Below are 23737 nucleotides of genomic sequence, written 5' to 3' on the forward strand. Positions count from 1 at the left end.
TCACTCTTCTCAACTGAAAAGTTAATTATTGGTACTGTTGTCTCAGATACATACAGATCTTTGTAAAATTCTTCAACTCTCTTCCTAATCCTATTTCTACATTTACTAACTTCACAGCTTTCGTCTTTCAGTGATATAATTTGTTGCTTTCGTAGTGCCAGTTTACTTGGGATCTGATTCAGCCATTTTCCTTTTCTGGTTTCTTTGAGCAAATCCATGTTTCTTTTTTTTTTCTTCTCAGTCCTGTTGATGGAGAGTGAGAGACTTACGAGGAGAGTGTATATGAGTGAGGTGGAGGGGGGGAGAGGGAGGGGGAGGCCAAGGATGAGATAGAGGGATGGAGTAGAGAGGTAGGCTATATGAGAGAGGGGGGGGGGTGAGCTGGAAGCAGGGCAATGAAACGGCGAGGGACAGGGCGACATAGAGGCTATTTGTTTGTGGCCACCCCTTACGGGATTAAGGCGTCTGGCAATAGACAGATAGATAGATAGATCTTTCTGTTTCAACATTCTTTGTTTTTACTTTCATTTTCTTTCTTCTTTCATGAGGTCGAGAGTCATTTTTCATTACTTTTTGGCATTGGTTGTATTAGCTTTCACTACTACCTCAGATGACTCTCTTAACACTCTCATTGGTCTATCACTCAACCCATCAATGTCCCACACAGTATAACTTAAAGCTTGAAATCTTTTCGTTATTTCTAATTGAAAGACTTACCATTATTAGACACATCTTTTTTTTTTTATTTATGTAAGCTTTTTCCATTCACTTCTGAAATTGAATCTGGCTGTGGTACCCACCATTATATGATCACTTTCTGTATTTACTATGTTGATAACTGTGACACTGATGATCGTGTTATTCTTATCTGCCAGAATGAAGTTAATTTCATTCCTTGATTCTCCATTTTGATTTCCCCAGGTCCATCTTCTCCTTGTTCTTTTGTGAAAGAATGTGTTCATTATTCTCATGTTATACATGTCAGCAAAATTTACCACCATTTCAAATCTCTTATTGTTTCTCCCAAACCGAATTTTTCCATACATTCATCAACATTTTTTGATTTGCTAACTTTTGCATTGAAGTCTTCTATGAATATAGTATATGTGGTCTTTTCTCTTTCCATAATCTGGGAGACTTCGTTATAGAATGTCATTAATTCTTTGTGTGAGCTTTGAGAAGTCGGTGCATATACCTCTGTTACATTGCATAGCCTAATTAGAATCCATTGTCAGATACAGTGCTAAATTTAACAATGTTCTCTGCAAGATTTCTGTTAATTAGAAATTATACACCATTAACTCTTTCATTTTGCCTTCCTTTTAGTAAAATAGGCGATTGTTGTCTCGAAACTTAAGAAATATTTCTTCTTTTCTGTGCATCTTACTCAGACCTACAGTATCCCAACTAATGTTCTCTAAATCAGTTATTAAGGTATTAGTTTTGTAATTTGCAAGGCTTCCTACATTGTACGTGTAGATCATCAAGGATTTCAGTTTGTTTGATGTCCCGGTTTCTGATTTGCCGAGACAGTGCCTACTCATTTTAGGTGGCACACTGCTCATAAGCACAGGAGGCAGTGCGGTTGGACCTTTAGTAGACAACAATCCAACAGTAACACCCGAGAATTCATTTCCAGAAGAATTCATGGGTGCCTAGGGAAATTGTGGCAAATAATCTCACCTCTCTGTCACATAGGGTTCTGGTCATATGTAATTTTTGTGCCACCTTAGTATATTCTGTGGAGCCCTATATATCTACAGGGAGTCCCATGGTCCGTGGCATCTTAGAAGGTACCTCGTATATCTGCAAGGCCTTCCCCTATCTGCCACCTAAGAACAAGCCAGGAAGCAATGGGATTTTGCCCGTAGTGGGGGCATTATATAAAAAGTGATCGTAATGGGCGATATGAATGGAAGAGTAGGCACTGGTCCAGAAGATGACATACTGGGTTGCAATGGAGTACGGGGAGAAAATGATAATGGGAAGCAACTGAAGGTTGTGTGTCAGAAGAGGAGGTTGTGCATTTGTAAGTCGCATTTCAGGCACAAAGATGCACATAAATATAAGTGGTATAGGGAAAGGGATCGTGTTGAAAGGAGCCTGATTGATTACATGCTCGTAGAGAGGTCGATGCTGGGAATGGTTACTGATACGACGGCCGTGAGAGGACGATATGGAGGTCTGTTAGATCATATGACTGTGGTATGCAAGATCAAGCTGAGAGGAGTGAGGTGGACCAAGAAAGAGAGAGAGAGGAGCAGCCAGGGAGAAAGATTAAAGTCGAGAAGCTGAGGATCAAAGAAATGGCATATGAATACAGGACCAAAGTAAGTGAGGAATTAGAAATAGTGAACTGTAATGAAAGGGATCTGGACAGCCTGTGGAATGCATAAAGGGAATGCTTAGATAGGAATGCTGAAGCGGTGTGTGGTGTGGCAACAAAGAAAGATACGGCATGGTGGGATGAAGAGGTTAAGAGAACAGTGGAGGAAGAGAGGAAGAAGTGGCTTGAGTGGTTACAGGATAGGGGTTCAATTAAAATAAGAACTGAATATACTGAGAGCAAGAAGCACGTAAAGAGACAAGTGAAGAGGAAAAAGGGGGCGGTAAATGATGATCTAGGAAGAATAATGAATGCAAATTACGCTGAAAATAGGAAGTTATTCGGGAAAGAGGTGCAGAAAGGTAGAAGTGACAGCGGAAAAAAAAAAAGTTAAATTTTGAAGGATGTAAGTGGTTGATTGTTAATCAATAGGGATGATGTAAGGACCAGATGGAAAGAATAATTTGAAAGCCTGATGAGTGGAAATACAGAAAGCAGAGCCGCTGTAAACATGATTGGTTTGGGGGGTGTACAAAGAAGGAATTCAGCGCCAGAAAACATGACACTCGCACAGGTGAAGAGCGCTGTGAAGCGGCTGAAAAGTGGGAAAGCAGCTGGGGTTGATGAGGTGTATGCAGAGATGATTTACTGTAGTGGAAAGAGCGGAATGAAGTGCTTCATGGAGATATGTAAGAAGGCATGGATGAGTGAAATTGTGCCAGCAGGCTGGAAAAAGGCTGTGACTGTACCCCTGTACAAAATTAATGAGCGAATTGAGTGCAAGAATTATCGTGGCATAAGTTCATCGAGTTTTGTAGGGAAGGTATATTGAAGAATTTTTACAGAAAAAGTAAGAGAGATATCAGAAGTCCTAGTTAGTGATGAAGAGGGTAACTTTAGGTGTGGCAGAGGATGTCTGGATCAAATATTTGCAATGAGACAGATAATGGAGAGGGCTTGTGAAAAGGACTACAAGGTGTTTATGGCATTCATGGATCTGGCAAAAACATACGATAAAGTAGACAGAAAAGTATCGTGGAAGGTTTTGCTCATGTAGGGTGTAAATGGTAAGCTGCTAGGTGCCGTCAAAAGTTTTATGATGGTGCCGTCAAGAGTTTTTATGATGGTATGAGGGTGGAGTCATAGGCTATTAGTCTCATCAACTCTCCTCGTATTCGCTCCCTTCAACCTCTGTCTCTTCGCTGCACTGTTGCCTCTTTATCTCTTTTCTATCGCTACTTCAATGGTCACTGCTTCTCTGAACTGTCTGCTTGCATCTCTCCACCTCTACGATGGGCGCGTAGCACCCGTCTAGTAACAAACTCTCATCCCTTTTCTGTCCAACTCTCTAATGCAAGAGTTAACCGTTACTCCCAGTCATTCATTTATGCAACAGGTCAACTTTGGAGCGGTCGCCCTCTGTCTGTATTTCCTCCTATAATCTCCAGTCTTCCAAAAGCAGTGTGTCCAGGCATCTCGAAATAAATGGATCTTGAATTTGACTCTCTTTTGTATTGTTTTTTTTTTTTCTTGGAAGGAGCGTTTTGCGGGCTCAGCCTTTGGTTCCTTCTTCCTCGCATAAAAAAATAAAAATAAGGGTTAATGGACACATAAGCGAACGGTTCACGATCAGTATGGGCGTGCGACAAGGGTCTGTGATGTCCCCATGGTTGTTCAATATATGCAGTACATGGATGGGGTGATGAGAGAAGTAAAAACACAAGTAATGGAGTGGGGGATTGCGTTTGTACTGAATGGTGATTTGTGGAATATCTCAAATTTGTTGTATGCTGATGATGCAGTACTGCTCGGAAATACCGGACAAGAACTTGGTAGACTCGTGCAGAGTTTTGCTGATGTCTGTGAGCATCGTGCCTTGAGAGTAAAAGTAGAAAAGAGTAAAGTGATCGTTACAGAGAGAGGGGGTGACTCCTAGTGTGATGTTACGGTGAATGGAGAGAGACTGGAATTGGTGGGAAAGTTCAAATACCTGGGTACAGTGATAGAAAAGAGAGGATAATGCGCAAAATAAGTGGAAAGAAGTGACACAAGGAAGGAAAATAGCTGGTGCTAAGAAGGTCTTCATGAGAAACAGAGACTTGAGTGTTGCAGCTGTGCGAGGCTTACATGAAGGAGTGTTTGTGCCAATTTAACATATGGATGTGAGACTATGGTGTGGCATGAAAAAGAAAAGTCAAGAGTGAGGGTAGTGGAGATGGGACTGCTGAGGAAAGTATGTGGAGTACAGAATGTGAACAGGATAAGTAATAATGTGATCCGTGAAAGATGCCGAGTGAGGAAGTCTGTGGACACCAGAATTGAAGAGAGTGTACTGAGATGGTTTGGTCATGTGACAGGAATGGATAACAATGTAATGGTGAAAATGTATATCTGAGCGAATTTGAAGGAGGAAGGAGGCGAGGTAGGCCAAGGAGAAGGTGAAGGGATTTAGTGGATGAGAGTGTGAGGAAGAGGTATTGAAGTCGGTGAGGCTAGGGGACTGACAAGAGATTGAGCTGGCTGGATGAATGTTGTGAGAAGAAGTGCATGATCAGGGATTTGGCACCCCTTTTTAACGTAACGACGTCCGGATTGACTCTGTTGGATACGTTTATGTGAAGCTCCAGAATGTGGTGACAGGGTTTGGCTTATCAGATAAAGCCAGGATTCCGGGGGCTTCAATGTTGAGTGAATGGAAGCGTGGCCCATTGAACTGGGTAAACTTGGACTGTCTGGATGTTGCTACTTCTCACCCTGCCCTAGGGTGGAAAGGGAGGTCCTGATTATATATATATATATATATATATATATATATATATATATATATATATATGGAAGGGAGGTCCTGATTATATATATATATATATATATATATATATATATATATATATATATATATATATATATATATATATATATATTGTTACGGAACAGAGAAAGATGATGCACACTGCAAGTGAGAACACTAAAAATCACTACTGTCCCATAAAGTTCCAGGTTCAAAACAAAAGAGTTAGGTAAAATTACAAGTTAAAGTTTAATGCTCAAACTAACAGCAAAACATTCAGGACTCATAAGGATAATGTAATGGCAAAAAACAGGTTAAATATATGGTTAACTGCAATAGCCTCTATTAACACGATATTAGCAAGAGTAAATTTACCTAAGTCAGCCCTGATAAAATGAAAATACACTGGGTAATGCTCAGTTAATGCAAGATAAATTATTACAGATACAAAATATTATCAAAAATGACTGACAAAAAGAACCTTTACATAAATCACAAAAAACCAGTACTAGGCCTAAGAATTAACTCTATGCTACACAGCACAAGAAAAAATGCAACAACAGTTATACTCAAATTACACAGCTGCTAGATGGTTGGAGACTTCCTGAGCACTCACAACAATAACTGTACAGGGGAGGACAGAGATGTGAACAAAATGAGGAGCAGATCTAAGTGGCAATAATGCAGAGACTGAGCTCATTATATAGGGGCCAGCAGAGCTTGATACAACTTGTAAGAAGGACGCGCAAATGAAGCCTAGGGGACAAAGAGCTGACAATCCTGCTCTAAACAACAGAAAGGACGACTTACTCTACTATAACGGTAGAAGGGGGGGACTGAGGCAGAACACGCTCGTGATCAAACAGGCAGCACACTGTACGTTAGAATTACACAAAGGATGATGAAATCATAGGCTATGTAACACCTTCCCACAAAGAAAAAGAAATTTACAAAGGAAATTTCTTATTACTCTAAAACAATCTGTCTAAAGTCTAGATAAGCAATCTGCAATAACATTTTCTTTCCCCTTAACATGTTCTATGTCTAATGAATACTCCTGAAGAAGTAGACTCCATCTTGTCAATCTCTGATTTTTATCTTTAAACTTACTAAGGAATTTCAGTGGGTTATGATCGGTATAAATGACTATGGGGTCAAAACCAGAACACAAATAAAATGAAAAATGCTGTAAACCCAAAATCAAGGCCAAAAGCTCTTTCTCAATAGTGGACTAGTTCTTTTGAGGTGGAGTGAACTTCTTACTGTAATAAGAGACAGGGTGTTCAATACCTTGATCATCCTCTTGCAGCAAAACAGCCCCAGCTCCTGTATCACTTGCATCAACAGCCATCTTAAAAGGCTTAGCAAAATTTGGAGTAGCGAGCACTGGCTGACTTAATAGGATAGCTTTAAGTTTGTTGAAAGAGGATTCACAGTTATTGGTCCATGCAAATTCAACTCCATTTTTCAGTAGGTCTGTAAGTGGTGATACAAGAATTAAAAGTTAAGAACAAATCTCCTGTAATAACCTACCATTCCCAAAAATCTTTGTAGCTCTTTCCTACTTTTAGGTCTGGGAAGATCACTTATAACCTGAACCTTAGCTCCTGGCGGTGCAACATGTCCATCACCAATTACGTACCCAAGGTACTGAACTTTAGCTTGACCAAACTCACACTTTGATAAATTAGCTACAAGATTAGCCTGAACTAAACGCTCAAGAAATTTACTGACATGGCATAGGTGATCTTTCCAGTTGTCACTGAAGATTAATACATCATCAATATAAACAACACACCCTGCCAAACCCTCTGTTACAACATTCATGAGCTTCTGAAATGTGGCTGGTGCATTCTTCATACCATATGGCATTACAGCACATGCAAAAGTCTTTCCTAGTGTTACAAAACATGAGATCTCCCTAGCACGTTCAGTCATAGGTACTTGCCAGTATCCCTTTAACAAATCAAACTTACTTATGTACCTAGCCTTTCCGATCTTGTCTATGCAATCTTCCACGCGAGGGAGAGGGTAAGTGTCTGTTTTGGTTATCTGATTAACACGTCTGTAGTCGATGCAAAGCCGCTGTGACCCACCTGGCTTAGGGACTAAAGTGACAGGAGAACTCCACTCGCTCTGACAGGGCTCAATCATCTTGTGGTCCAACAGGTAGCCAAGCTCCTTCTGGATGAGAGGAACTTTCACTGGGTTCACACGGTAAGGAGGCAATTTAATTGGCTTTGCGTCTCCAACATCAACATCATGCATCAAAACGGTGGTTCTTCCTGGAGTGGCACGGAACACTTGCGGGTACTCCTGCAGTAATGCCGAAAACTCCTGCCTTTCCTCGGGAGGTAGATGAGAAAGCTTAGTCTGGAGATCATTCATGATATCAGGATTCTTCCCCAAACTATCACTCAGGCTCATACTACATGGGAGAGCTTCACTTGCAGACTCGGGTGGAACAGCTACAGTGCAGACTGGATTATTTTCGTCCCGCCTGTGATATAACTTTAGCATGTTGATGTGACATAGTTGCTTGCTCTTTCTACGATCTGGTGTGGCGATGACATAGTTGACATCACTGAGTTTCTTCTCCACGAAATAAGGACCACTAAACTTGGCTTGAAGAGGTTGCCCATGAACCGGTAGCAGAACCAAAACCTGATCTCCTGGCTGAAAGTGGCGTAACCTGGACTTCTTATCATACCAAGTCTTCATCTTCTCCTGAGCAGCTCCTAAATTCTCTCTCGCCAGCTGTAAAGCAGTGGACAGCCGTTCTTTGAACTTCATTACATACTCCAGCAGGTTGACGTCATCTTCCTCCGACAGCCAGCATTCCTTGAGTAGCTTAAGGGGTCCTCTTACTTCATGGCCAAACAGTAATTCAAAAGGTGAGAAGCCCAGTGATTCATTTGGAGATTCTCTTGCAGCAAACACAACGAATGAAAGACCTTTATCCCAGTCTTTCTGATGTTCCAAACAGTATTTCTTGAGCATCGATTTGAGTGTTTGATGATATCTCTCCAACACTCCTTGGGTCTGGGGATGGTAAGCTGAAGACGTGATCTGGGTGATGCCCAACTCTTTCAGAGACTGCTTGCAAACATTCGACATGAAATTACTTCCCCGGTCTGACTGTACCTCCTTGGGCAGACCAAACTTTGTGAAAAACCCTAGCATTTCCTTAACCACGTTCTTTGCTGAGATATTTCTAAGTGGAATGGCTTCAGGATAACGAGTAGCCATATCAATCAGGGTCAACACATAAGAAAATCCTGAAGAAGTCTTAGGAAGAGGGCCCACAATATCCACCAACACACGGGTGAAAGGCGCCTCAAAAGGAGGAATGGGAACTAGAGGTGCAACCTTTTCGGTCTGATTACACTTCCCCACAACTTGACAGGTGTGACAAGACTTACAATACCAGGAAACATCCCTGAAGATACCTGGCCAGTAGAAGTGTTTCAAAATGCGTGCCACAGTCTTCCTCACTCCAAGGGGTCCCGCCAAACTGGAATCATGAGCCACTCTAATGATATCCTGCCTACAAACACGAGGGATGACAACTTGATGTACAACCTCCCATTCACAGTCGGCTGATGCTATTGGGGGTCTCCACTTCCTCATAAGCACTCCTGACTTTATATAATAACAAGTAGAAGCACCGGCTGACTCTTCCTCACTGCAAGCAGAGTTAGCTAGACCTTTCAACTCAGGGTCAGCAACCTGCAACTCAACCAACTCTTGACGAGACAAATTATCAACACTACGGGGTACTGCCTCATCTGGTGAGTGGTCCAAATTAGCAAGAAAAATGTCAGCTAGGATAACATCATCATCATCATCATTATCCTCTAAATCACCAGTAACTTTAGACTTAGCCCTAGTGACAGCACATGCAGGGAACACATCAGGGACATCACAATCCTGGGTCGCAGCCACTGGCTCACTAGACAACTGAGGAGCTGGACACACTTGACTTCCACCAATATCATTTCCAAGTAAGAAAGTTACACCTGACATTGGGAGTGTCTCAACCAACCCAACCATAACGGAACCATTAACAAAACCAGACTCTAAATTCACTCTGCACGGAGGGACAGAGAAGTAATTATTCCCTACATCTTGTAAGATTACAGTTTCATCAGAGGAATTAACATTAGAGCCTAGAACACTGGTCAGCATAAGGGATTGGCAAGCACCTGTATCACGATATATTTTAACTGATTTCCTGTCATTACTGTCCAGAGGACTGACAAAACCATCAGACAGGAAATTAGCACATGAACTTTTGAGAGTGTCACCCACGTTACTGCTCAAAAGAGGAGCTCCATCATGAGAATTTAAGTTACCCCTCAAAGCAGGTTCAGTTAACTCAGTTAAAGAATTCTGGGAACTCTCAAGAGTGGACACTAGACCAATTGACTGAATATTTAAAGACTCCTTTTTGTTCACATCACGCTGTCTCCTGAAACATTTCTTCGTAGTATGACCAAGCTTTCTACAATAAGTACATTTACTTTTCTGAAATCTAGAGGTGGAGCTGGTATTTACTTCCTGAGAAACATCCTCTTTATTCTCTTTCCTGTTACCTGTACTCTGAGTAAAGGCAACGTACTTACTCTCAGCTTTCCCTTTTTCTCTAGAATATCTCTTGTGAGTGAGAACATATTCATCAGCTAAAACTGCAGCATCAGACGAATTATCTATTCTTTTCTCATCAAGATATAGGCTTACATCTTTATAAATACACCTCTTGAAGTCCTCCAGCAAAATCATCTGCTTAAATTTACCAAAATCAGAATCCACATTCTTAGAATTTAACCACTGCTCTAACAGATCTTCTTTGATTTTTGCATACTCAACATGGGATTGCTTATCTTGCTTGTAAGTTGTCCTAAATTTTACTCTATAGGCTTCAGGAACAAGCTCATAGGCCTTAAGAATCAAGCTCTTAACTACATCATAATTATCAGATTGATCCTGAGGCAAAGATGCATAAGTTACTTGAGCTTTACTGGTGAGAACAGTTTGAAGGAGTACTGGCCAATACCTTTTGGGCCAATTAAAACCTGTAGCTACCCTCTCAAACAACTGAAAATACTTTGTTAAATCAGATTCATTAAAAGGAGGGACAAGTTTAACATTTTTAGCCACATCAAAGTCATCAGAGCTAGATGATCCAGTTCCACCTTGTTTCATGCGATACTCATGGTCTGCCTGAATCCTGGCAAGTTCAACTAGTGCGTATATCTGTGCCTCCTGAATACGAGCCTCCGCCTCCTTAGCACGAGACTCCTGCAGGGCTAGCTGTAACTTAGCTAATTCAATCTGCGTTTGCTCATTTGGAGGAGTTACATTAAACAAGCTTTCATTAATCATGTCAACAATTTGATCTTTAGAATGATGAGAGCGAACAGCAATTCCCAATTGTTGAGCAACAAGCTTAAGTTCATTCTTTGTTCTGTTTTCTCCATCACACAATGTTTGCACATTTGACAAAAAATCTTTGGCTTCATCAAGTGTAGAAATAGTAGACATCATGAATAAATCACAGTCACAAAATATCAAACAATATCCTTATGATAATATCCTGAATATCCTGATATGAGGTGGCCAAATTTATGTTACGGAACAGAGAAAGATGATCCACATTCCAAGTGAGAACACTAAAAATCACTACTGTCCCGTAAAGTTCCAGGTTCAAAACAAAAGAGTTAGGTAAAATTACAAGTTAAAGTTTAATGCTCAAACTAACAACAAAACATTCAGGACTCATAAGGATAATGTAATGGCAAAAAACAGGTTAAATATATGGTTAACTGCAATAGCCTCTATTAACACGATATTAGCAAGAGTAAATTTACCTAAGTCAGTCCTGATAAAATGAAAATACACTGGGTAATGCTCAGTTAATGCAAGATAAATTATTACAGATACAAAATATTATCAAAAATGACTGACAAAAAGAACCTTTACGTAAATCACAAAAAAAACTCACTAGGCCTAAGAATTAACCCTATGCTACACAGCACAAGAAAAAATGCAACAACACTTATACTCAAATTACACAGCTGCTAGATGGTTGGAGACTTCCTGAGCACTCACAACAATAACTGTACAGGGGAGGACAGAGATGTGAACAAAATGAGGAGCAGATCTAAGTGGCAATAATGCAGAGACTGAGCTCATTATATAGGGGCCAGCAGAGCTTGATACAACTTGTAAGAAGGACGCGCAAATGAAGCCTAGGGGACAAAGAGCTGACAATCCTGCTCTGAACAACAGAAAGGACGACTTACTCTACTATAACGGTAGAAGGGGGGGACTGAGGCAGAACACGCTCGTGATCAAACAGGCAGCACACTGTACGTTAGAATTACACAAAGGATGATGAAATCATAGGCTATGTAACTATGTATGTATATATATATATATATATATATATATATATATATATATATATATATATATATAAGGAGATGGGTCGGTTATGATGTGGCAGAGGTAAATCAGCTCTGCTGTCGGGGTGTCACTGATTACACTGCGCAGTTGACCCTTGTGCGGTGTGGTGCGGTGAGGATCTGTCCCTTCTCCCCTTTGGGGCTACGATGCGAATGAATGTGTTTGATGGGATGAGTAAATGGGGAGTGTGTCGTCCTGTTTCGGCTACCTCCTTTTCCTTGGGGGAAGCAGCCTGGGTATATATATATATATATATATATATATATATATATATATATATATATGTGTGTGTGTGTGTGTGTGTGTGTGTGTGTGTGTGTGTGTGAATATATATCCCCCATGGGGAAGGGGGGATAGAATACTTTCTCAGTATTCCCTGCTTGTCGTAAGAGGCGACTAAAAAGGATACTTTTATCTACTTTTTGCTCTCTCTTTCCCTTGTACTTTGTCCAAACGCTCTGCATTTTACTTTCATTTGTTAATTACCTCTCTCCACTGTCTGGTTCCTGCGAGCCACTGGCATTGGCTCCAAAGTAAAATATTTTACTGCCTAAGAAATCTTGATGAGCTCTGGTTACGAAGGAATGACCCTCATTTCCGTGCAGCCCTTAAGTGGGCAGGGGGTTCTAAGAACCCCACTGTGTAGGAATAAGTTTATATATCCAAAAAGAACCTTAAGAATAGGAAATTGGAATGTTCGAACTCTCAATCAGGCTGGTAAAGTGGAAGAACTTATTTCAGTGTTCAAGGAGTGCAATATAGATATTTGTGCTCTTACAGAAACGAGGTTGCTTGGTGTTGATAAAATGAATTTGGAAGATGGTATTACTTTGTTGGTTTCTGGTAGGAGTGATGGAAATCATTACCAATGAGCAGGCTTATTGTTGAGTAGAGATGCTTGCAAGGCACTATGTGAGTTTGAGCCAATTAGTGAGCGCTTGCTTTATACTCGTTTAAAATCTGACCATGGTAATATCAGTATGGTTGTAGGGTATGCTCCGACAAATGAGGCTGCTGATGAAATGAAGGATGACTTTTATGAGAAGCTGCAGGATGTAGTGAATAGAGTGGCAAGACATGCTGTGTTACTCTGCACCGGTGATTTTAATGCGATTATTAGCAGTAGTAGGGATGGCTTTGAAGATTGTATGGGTAAGGACGGTGTTGGTATAAGAAACGAAAATGGGGTGCGATTTGGAAGCTTTTGTTTGGCAAATGACCTTGTGATTGGTGGAATAATCTTTGAGCATAGAAAAATACATAAAACTATTTGGATTTCACGGTGTGGTAAATACTGTAACCAGATTGACCACATTGCAATTAGCAGAAGACATAAGAGTTATCTGCAAGATATTTGCGTAAGGAGGGGGGCAGATATAGGTAGTGATCATCAACTTGTTGTGTCAAAGATTAAAATAAAACTTAAGAGAAGCGTTAATGGTAATTGTACAGGAGGTAATAATTATGATTTGATGAGCTGAGAAATGATGAGAATTCTAAGGAAAAGTTTCGGTGGGAACGTAGGAACAGGTTTCTAGTCCTGCAGACTTTGATGGAATCTGAAGACAATGATATTAATCAAATGTGGAGAGAGGTAAAAGAGGTTTTGCATGAGAGTGCTAAGGTTACTATTAAGAAAAAGGGAAAAGCGAGAAGGAAAAAGTGGATGTCAGATGAAACATGGAATGCAATTCAGAAAAGGAAGGAGGCGAAGTTAAGAAGTGAAGACCAACATGTTGATGGCCAGGTAGTTGAAGTACTTAGAGCAAAGTACTGGAGTTTACATTCTTAAGTAAAAAGACCCGTTAGACGTGATAAGAGGAGGCTATATGATGAAAAGGCAACAGAGACAAAAATTAAATTAAGTACAAATGACGGTCAGAGCACAAGAGCAGCGTATCAGGCCATAAAGGAGATAACTGGGACTGAAAAGAGAAGGAAGGAAATACCTGTACGAGATAGAAATGATAACTTGATGACTAAAGATCTGGATATAAAAGGAAGGAGGAAAGAGCACTTTGAATCTGTTCTAAATAGACCAATCACAGCTGAAGAGGACATTTTGCCAGCCGAGAGAGATTTGCAGACAGAAACAAGGGATATAACCTTGGAAGAGGTAGCAAAATCTATAAAGGAGTTAAAGAATTTAAAGGCCTCAGGAGAGGATGGAATATTTCCTGAAATGCTTAAGGTGGAAAGTGATGAGTTGCTGAATGCACTTTTGAAACTTCTTAATGTGGCGTAGGATAATGGTGAAATTCCAGAAGAATGGAAAAATGGAGTGATTATAAGAATACCAAAAAAGGGAGATTTAAGTGTGTGTGGCAATTGGAGGGGGATAACTTTGACACCTGCAGTTGTAAAAGTCTTGTCCAAAATCATGTTGAACAGAATAGAGCCAGTAATTGATAAAGAACAAGCGGGATTTAGAAAGGGTCAAGGTTGTAATGATCAGATTTTTATTGTAAGGCATCTAATGCAACAAACTAATGAGATGAAAATGCCACTTAATGTGTTTTATTGATTTTGAAAAGGCGTTTGATAGCGTTTCACGTGGAGCTATTTTGAAAATCATGAGATTCCATGGTATACGAGAAAAGCTTGTAAATATTATTAGGAGCCTGCATGAAGGTACTTTTAGTAAGGTAACGGTGGGTGGTTCTTTGAGTGATCCATTTGAAGTTAGGTCAGGAGTGATTTAAGGAGGAGTTCTTTCGCCATTGCTGTTTGTTTTGGTTATGGATTATGTTATGAGAAAGGTTGTAAGGAGAACAGGTGCAGGAATTAACTGGAAAGGAAATAAGAAGCTGATGAATTTGGACTATGCTGATGATATCGAACTGCTTTGCGGAAGTATTTAGGAGATGCAGAGGGTGCTTGATTGTCTGGTGGAGGAAGGAGAAAAAGTGGGATTGGTAATAAATTGTGGAAAGACTGAAATAATTGCTATGAACGTGGAGAACCAAATCGATTGTGTAACTGGGAATAATGTGTTGAAGAATGTAGAAAATTTTAAATATCTGAGAACGATTGTATCATCTAATGGATCATTAAACAATGAAACTGAGGAAAGGATTAGACAGGTTTGGCGAGCTGTTGGAATGCTGAAATCTGTTTGGAATAATAATATGCTTTCCGTACATACTAGAGTAAAAATTTACAAGTCCATGGCTAGACCAGTTTTAATTTATGGGCATGAGTCATGGTACAGTACAATTGCAACAGATGAGAAAGTATTAGGATTTGAAAATAAAATACTGAGAAGAATTCTTGGGGTAAAGTGGCAAGACAGAGTTACAAATGAAAGAGTATGGGATATTACGAGAGTGGAACCAGTTGATGAATATGTGAAACTGTCTTGCTGAAAGTGGCTGGGGCACATATATAGAAAATAAAACAGTTTAAATACAGGATGTGCCAGTGTGGACTGCTAGAGGAAGAAGAGGCAGAGGTAGGTCGAGGGAAACCTCGTGAGAACAGTGAAAAGAGAAGCAGAAGAGGAGTGTTGGTGGGACCTGAAGGAGATGGCAAGAGACAAGCATTGGTGGAGTGAGTTCATCGAGGCCCTATGCATCTCGTGGGGTGCCACAGGAAAATATATATATATATATATATATATATATATATATATATATATATATATATATATATATATATATATATATATATATATATATATTATCGGGTATGCTACAGGGAATTCGAGTAACCAGTGGTTTCATGACATCCCTGGGGAAATCGTGAAATGAACTTAAATTACGATGCGTTAATTGAGGTTATGTTAGTTTAGGCTGTGTTTTGGTTAGGCTGGGATAATGTAGGTTAAGTTTAGGTTAGGTTAGGCTAGGTTAGTTAAAATAAGGTAGGTTAGGTTAATGCATATGAATGCTAAGTTATGTTAAGTGTTCATATGAATTAACCTAAACTAACCTAACAACCCTAGCCTAACCTAACCTAAACTTAATCTAGATTATCCTAGCCTAACCTAACCGCAGCCTAAATTAACCTACAGTAACCTCAATTAACCCATTCTAATTTAGTCATTTTACGAATTCCCTAGGGATTTCTTGAAATTACTGATTACACAATTTTCCTGTAATATATATATATATATATATATATATATATATATATATATATATATATATATATATATATATATTACAGGAAAATTGTCATTATATATATAAATATCATGACACAATTTTCCAATAATATATATATATATATATATATATATATATATATATATATATATATATATACACTGAGTGTTTCAAAAGTCCCTCACTAATTTGATTTTCAATTTTCTTTGCCTCTGTGGCGCAGATGGCAGCGCATGAGAATAATCTCAAGGTCGTGAGTTCGACTCACGGCCATACCACGTTGAGTACACCGCTTCTCGTCCGATCAGCGAAGTTAAGCAACGTTGGGTTTGGTTAGTTCTTGGATGGGTGACCGCCTGGGAACACCAGATGCTGTTGGCATAACGTTCTCCCTACGTGTCAAGTGGGGTTGGTGGAGGATTAGTGCCCCTCCCTATAAAACAATTAACTCTAAGCCCTTGGCTAACCCGTTTGGGATACATGGTGTCTGGCTATGAATGAATGAAATTTTCTTTGCAGGTAATCGACCAACGACGTTCATCTTGTGGTAAACTCATACTCAGTAGCTGAGAATTTGTTTGAGTCTACATATGAAGTTTTGCATCGTTTTCTTCTTCTACCACGCTGACTCTAGAGCAGAGGTGTAAAATCGTTGCATGGCAGGAGGTTTTTCAATCTGTGGTTGAAGTGCAGTGACAATTCCAGGCAGTCTACGGACAGCATTATGCACCGGATAGGAACATCATCGTTGCCACCCACCAGAATTTTATGGAGGCCGGATCAGCTAAAGACAAACCCCGATCAGGAAGACCTCGAAGTGGGCGGAGTGAGAAGAATGTCGAAACTGTCCGTGAGACTTTTGCTCTGAGTCAAGGAAAGTCCATTCGACGAGCAGCTGCGACACTACACATCAGCGTGACATCTATCCAACGGATTCTGCGGCGTGATCTCAAACTGTATTCTTACAAGGTCCAGGTGGTTCAGAAGCTGAAGCCTCAAGACTATGATTGCCGGTTGGAGATGTGTGAGACACTGCTGCATCACTACGAAAGAGACCCATCGATCCTGGAGCACATGTGGTTCAGTGACGAAGCTCTCTTCCACCTTTCTGGTCGCATCAATCGGCACAACAACCGCATCTGGGGAATTCACAATCTTGTGGAAATCCTTGAACATGAAAGGGACATGCCGAAATTGGTCGTTTTGTATGCCATCTCCTCTTCTTCCGGGATAAAGATGGAAATTCTGTGAACATCAATGGAGACAGTTACCTTCGTATACTTCAGGAGTTCTGCACCTTCCAACTGTCGGCTGTAGCCGACATGCAAGAAGTCATTTTCCAGTAAGACAGTGCTCCTGCTCATCACTCGCGTGAGGTTCGCTCGTTTCTGAATGAGCAGTTCCCAGACCGGTGGATTGGCCGTGGTCCCATCGAATGGGCTGCTCGCTCACCAGATCTTACACCATGCGACTTCTTTTTGTGGGGCTACATTAAGAGCAAAGTGTATGCCACAAAGCCACGAGACCTTCCCACACTAGAAGAACGGATCAGAAATGTGTGTACTTCTGTCACTCCTGGAAATTTGTCCGATGTCAGTCAAGCATGCGTAAAACAGTGGCTCACTTGTTTCAAGAAAGGCGGTGCCCATGCTGAGGTGTACCAAGGACTTCTCAGTAGGCTTATGATGCCAGGTTTAATGCCACCAAAATTCTCATGAATCATAGACTCACCAACCAAACTGTCATTTGGTTCCTCTTGTAACTGCAGTTTTAATAATTTTTTAAAAATAATGAGGGACTTTTGAAACACCCTGTTAATATATATATATATATATATCTATATATATATATATATATATATTTATATCTATATATATATATACACACACACACACACACACACACACACACACACACACACGTCACTGTATTATACCAACGCTTGGATTAAGCAAGTTTCCTTAATTTTCTGTTATATTACGGAGTGTCAGAGATTTAAAGGAATTGTTTGAACGCTGACCTTGACTTGGACTGTTATAATACTTTGTTGACCCATCTCTATTTTCCTACGAAAATTTCGTTGTTGATAAGTATATAACGGATTTCTTATTGCTTTTGACGATTGTATTGTCGACAAACTCCGTATCACATCTGATAATAAAAAGAGTATCAGTTTTAGCAAACAACGAAATCGAACAAACATCTCCAGCCAATCAGAATCTCGGCCTGAAGAGTGTTGCCATACGTTCCTGGCCAGATTAATTTGTATGAGGTATAGTACTGGGACATTCTGGCTGACTTCCTCTATGGTAGAATTTCTGGCAACTGTATTGGCAAAGATATCTACTTTCCCACACGGGTCATTTGTAATGTTGCCATCTGAAGATTTTAGTGGGGGAATGGATGATGTCTTGTTAAAGCTATTATTGAAAGAATTGAGAGTTGACCAGAACCATTGTCATTAGGGTTGTTATGTAGTTTTGATGCTTGATTTTGAAAAAAGTTTGGTTTAGCAAGATTTATTACAGTTTTTGCATGGTTTCTAGCAATTTTAAATTGAGAGAGTGATACAGATGTTTTTTATTTTAAGTAAGAGCTATGTGCTAATGATTTGAGGCCCTGTGTGCCACAAGGGGCAGAGCGCCATGCCAGCTGAAACCTGTTTTTTCCACCAGCTGCTCTCTCAAACACTGCCCTTTGACTGCACAAAGTCGCTTTGTTCATTTCTGATTAGTGCAGTAAGGGTGAAAGTCTGAAGTGAGCAAAGAGACTTTGTGCAGTCATATAGTGTTTGAGGGACCAGCTGGTGGGAAAAAAAAACAGGTTTCAGATGGTACGGCGCTTTGCCCCTTGTGGCGTGCAGGGCCTCATTTTTGGGCTGTTTCTCTGGCACAGTTGATATAAAACCATTTTGGAGAGTTCGATGTTTTAGTGAACTGTTGGCTTGGTATGAATAAATCCATACCAGCTAGTATTAAGTTGTAAATGTGGGACTGGGAAGAATAGGCATCACTAGAGAAAAAAGACCCATGGAATGTCAACAAGATAATTTCTAAATCCACCCAGTTTGCCATATCAAAATGCCACTGGGTCACCCTGACAGGTTCATATCGGGGAGGTCTGGGTGGCTAACTAATGAGGCTTTGATGAGATTGCGGTCAGTGGACCCAAATGGTGACAGTACCTATGTTCTGTAGTGATTTGGATTATTTGTCAGGAATAGATCCAAGAGATTGGCATTATGGTCAGGGTTATCTGGTGTTTTGGTTGGCTGCTTTACCAGCTGCATGACATTAAACGATTTTGCAAACAGCTCACACTCTAGACCAGCGTCGTCAGTCCTGGCAGAATGTAATAACCATTCAACATTATGTGTCTTAAAATCACCCAAAATGGTAACTTTGGTGCTGAGGGCAAGGTTAAGGCTACTCAACTGTGTGGATATGGAGTCAAATACACTGGGTTCTGAAGAAGCATTAGGTGAATGATAGACTACACAGATATATTTGGTAATATTTAGACAATTTAGTTTATACAATGAGTAATCAAAACTGGATGAAGTGAAGTTTAAAATAGTGTCAACTGCATATTGATATTTGATATAACACCAGGTGCCGCCCTTGTTACAGAAATTTGTGGAGATGGTAACCGGAAAAACAAAATGGGGATATATCTCTAGAGGATGTGGTTCTGTGAGGAATAGGGTCAGAGGGGTTATGGACTGTGGGAAAAAATGAATTGAATTTAGTTGGTGCTAAGGCCACGAATATTGGTAAAATATAAGGCCGCACCTTCACTTCTCTGCTGACAAGCATGACTAGAAATTGCAACAGTCACTGCCGGCACACTCACTTGATGGCAACCGCGAGGACCCTGTGCCACCAGCCCTACCCTGCCGGTGGTGGCAATCTGAGGTACTACCTCGTTTGATAGCAATAATGCAGCGGCCATTGCTAAAGGGATTGTGAAAAGAAGGTCTGATATCTTATGTGCATGTAGTGTGGTGTAGATAGTTGAAAGTAGATGCATCAAGAGAGTACGCTGGCCTACTCTCTGCATAAATGAGAGCATTGAAATGTTCAGCAGAGGGAGATGGTCAGGAACAAGTCCTGATGGCTCGTGAAACAGGAGCTCCAGTTCTCCCTATCACCAGCTTCCATCCACTTTGGGAGTACTGCCCTGTTCGACTTGTGCTACAGCCTACTTTTACATGAAATGTGCCACGAGAGTTTGTGAAGAGATATGTAGGATGTGTATCGTATGTTAGCATTACCTTAGCGGGAGGTGTGCAGAGGACGTAAGGACGCCTACCAACTATGGACGTCAGTGAACAGGTACTGTACCATTCTCAGAAATTTTTAGAGAACTTTTACTTTATGTGCAATGTACGTGATGTGCCGCGAGTGTTCGTGAAGGGATAGTGTGGGTTCAAAACGTATGTTAGCGGTACCTTCGTGGCAGGTGTGCAGGGGACGTAAGGACACCGAGCAACCACGGAGGTCAGTGGACAGGCACTGTATCTTGCTAAGACATTTGTGGATAAATTATGATTTATATGAAATGTTAGTGCTATGTACCACTAGTGTTCGTGGAGATATAATTTAGGATGTATATCATGTGTTGGGGGAACCTTAGAGGAACGAGAGCAGGAATATATATATATATATATATATATATATATATATATATATATATATATATATATATATATATATATACGGGCGCCAGTGGACAGGTATTACACCGTGATAAGACACTGACACTTTATTGTTTATGTGAAGTGTTCGTAAATGGTGCAGCGATTGGTCGTATGGAAAGATATCACATCACTTGTGTGGTGCTACTCTCAATGGAAGGTGTTGCACGACAGTGAGTAATATCTCTTGTTTTTCAGTAAAGAACCTATAGCTCAGACTGAACTTTAGTGTCTCAGTGCTACCACGACGGAGAGGAAAGGTTTGTCTTCTGAGGAGTGGCAGAAGATTCTGTTTGATTGGGAGGCTGAGAGCGAGGAGGAGGAGATGCTGAGCAATGTTTCAAGTGGGGAGGAGGACTGGGATTAAGTCCTGCGCTGTTCGTGTCAGGAAGCTTTGCCCCGAACCCTACCACCACAGGAGCAGACACCACCACCAGCAGCAGGACCCTCAGCCCAGCCATCGTCTTCACTTGGACCTCAGTCATTGCCTTTGCTTGGACCTCTCACTCCAGTGGCCGTTGCTGTCTCTCCACCTCTAGCCTCCAGTTCCCCCTTGGCCGAGCCCATGTCACTGGTTGCAGGGCCTAGTTTCATGACACTGGCACCTGCACGCGCTGCAGTGTCTGCAGCGTGCTGGTGCAGGATGCGACTGTGTCATCATCCCCTGCCCGGTTGATGAGGGCACTGTCTCCGACAGCATTCATCCCCCCCCCGACATGTTGCAGCAGCAGGAGCCAGCCTCATCGTCTTCCTTCGTCGGAGCCACCATCACCTTGACGCCCCTGGAGTTCTTCCAGCTTTTCTTCACCTGGGAGTTGTTGACATATTTCACCTGCGAAACCAACAACTATGCATCATTCCTGGGGACTGCGTTGGATGCCTGGTTCATCTGCAAGGAAGAGGAGATGGTCAAGTTCCTGGGGTTGCGCTTCTTCGTGGGGATCGTGGATATGCTGACAATCAGGCCCTACTGGAAAAGTTCACCGCTCCATGATTATCCACGATTCAGGCGAATGATGAGTGGGCACTGTTTCAGGGCCATCCTCAAACATTTCCACGCCTTTAACTCACTTTGCATACCCCAGGACAATCACAATCAGCTCATCAGGGTTCACACTGTGATGGGGTACCTCTTTCAGCGTTTCTAAGACACCTACTTACGTGAGGAGTGCCTCAGCCTCAACAAGAGCTCACTGGCGTGGAAGGGGCAGCTCAGTTTCCATGTGTACAACCCCATGAAACCCTCAAAGTACTCCATCAAACTTTACATCCTGGCTGAGGCTTCCTCGGGCTACATCTGGAACTCTGAGGTGTATACGGGGCAGAAGAGTCTAGAGAACGCCGTTTGTGGCCTCATAGAACCACTGAAGGACCAGGGATACATAGTTTACATGGACAACTTTTATAACTCTTTATCTCTGTGCAAACAACTCTTTAGCGCAGGAACCAATGTGTTTGGAACCCTACGCCTGGCAAGAGGAGCACCGAAGCAGCTGCAGGCCATCGTTAGGGCCAAGAGCCTGCCAGAGGGAGGCATGAAAGCAAGGCACAAGGACAATGTGATGGTGTTGCTGTGGAGGGACAAGCACATCATCAACATGGTCTCCACCTTCCACAGCACAAGCACCATCTCAAACCAGGTTCGAGGGAAGGCCAGGGGTCCTGGCAAGAGGACAACCTATGTCTAGAAGACCGTGGACAAGCCTGTCGTGGTGGAGGACTACAATCAACACATGGGCGTGGTTGACCACTTCGACCAGATGGTCCAGTATTACCCCATCCAGCGGCGGACCGTGAAGTGGACCAAGATGATAACCTTCTACTTCATTCAGATGGCCATCTTCAACACGTTCTCCCTATAAAAGAAGTGCTCGTGTGGGTCAGTCAGTCTGCTGGACTTTCTGGAGTTACTTGAAGCCCTCTCACGTGACTTTAGAAATGGACTCCCATGGGAGATATTGTATGCTGATGATTTGGTGTTGACTGCAGAGAACGAAAGGGAGGCAGAGGAAAGGTTTAGGAAGTGGAGAGATGGTATGGGGGACAAGGGTTTAAGGGTAAATGCAGATAAATCAAAAGTGATGATGTCTAGGGTTAGTGGCAGTACTGCCAAAGACAAGGGAGTGTGGCCATGTGCAGTTTGCCACAAGGGCGTGGGAAGTAATTCCATCTTGTGTTGTGTTTGTGATAAATGGGTGCACGAGAGATGTAGTGGTATCAGAGGTAGATTGCGAGATAATGCTGATTTTATGTATATGGCGTGTCGGGGAGAGCAGGTGGAGATTGTCAGGTGTGAAAAGATTGAACTTGCTGATGAATCTCTTCAGTGTGTGGAAGAGTTTTGTTATTTGGGAGACATGTTGTGTGCTGGAGGTGAGGCTAGGGTGAGAAGTGGTTGGAAGAAGTTCAGGGAGCTCTTGCCTCTCCTGACACTGAGAGAACTTTCCCTACGTGCTAAGGGGTCTTTGTATGCAGCATGTGTTGGGAGTGTAATGCTGTATGGTAGGGAGACCTGGGCAGTAAAAGGGGAGGATATTCACCGGCTCAGACGTACAGAAATGACAATGATTAGGTGGATGTATAGTGTGTCCCTGTGTGCAAGGTCTGGGGGGGCTGGGATTATGATGGAAGAGTTGAGAGGTAGGATGGGACTGGAATGTATTGGTGTTGTGATAAGGAGAGGTAGATTGAGATGGTTTGGACATGTGGAGAGGATGGGGGATGATAATTGGGTGAGGAATGTGAGAAGTGTTAATACTGGGGATGGGGTTATGAGGGGTAGACGAGGTCATTAAGTGTGACCTCAGGGTTAAGGGACTGAACAGGGAGGCTGCAATGGATCGTGCAGCATGGAGAGCGCCATTAGGTGACCAAGGCCGATGCGTGGATGCATGTTGGAGCCTTTACAAACGAAAGGATAATCTTCAAGCTCCTTCAGTTCAATCAAACAGGGTGGCTCACATCAGGGCACGTCATCCACCATGCCCCTGACTTTCCAATGCGACAGCCAGCAGGACCTCCGGCATTTGCGGCACCTGCAGCAGCACCAGCACAAGTGCCAACACCACCATCTCCTGGGCCAGCACCATCTCCTGGACCAGCACCAGCACTGGTGCCTACACCACCATCTCCAGGAGCAGCACCAGCACGGGAGCCAATGACATTATCACCTGCAGGACCAGCACGAGTGCCCAGACCACCATCTCCAGCAGTTCCTGGTCCGTCGGGAGAACCTCCCGCCGCTGCCATGCCAGGCCCCGCAGCTGCATCTACAGGAAGACAGAACCAGGGAAGACTAGGAGGACATCCAACCAAGTGCGGTTGGATTGCACACTGGGCCATCGACGGGAGAG

At 41.9% G+C, this 23737-nt stretch overlaps 1 non-coding gene across 1 annotated transcript; it reads left to right on the forward strand.

The window, feature by feature from the left end:
* Positions 1-15950: 15950 nt before the first annotated feature.
* LOC145403519 (5S ribosomal RNA) lies at positions 15951-16069 on the forward strand. The gene has a single exon (XR_013898036.1). It is a non-coding gene; the product is annotated as a 5S ribosomal RNA (ribosomal RNA).
* Positions 16070-23737: the final 7668 nt, after the last annotated feature.

This window comes from Coenobita brevimanus, chromosome 60 (assembly GCF_032717465.1).
Source record: "Coenobita brevimanus isolate Jiangsu-jjx chromosome 60, ASM3271746v2, whole genome shotgun sequence".
Taxonomy (NCBI): Eukaryota; Metazoa; Arthropoda; class Malacostraca; order Decapoda; family Coenobitidae; genus Coenobita; species Coenobita brevimanus.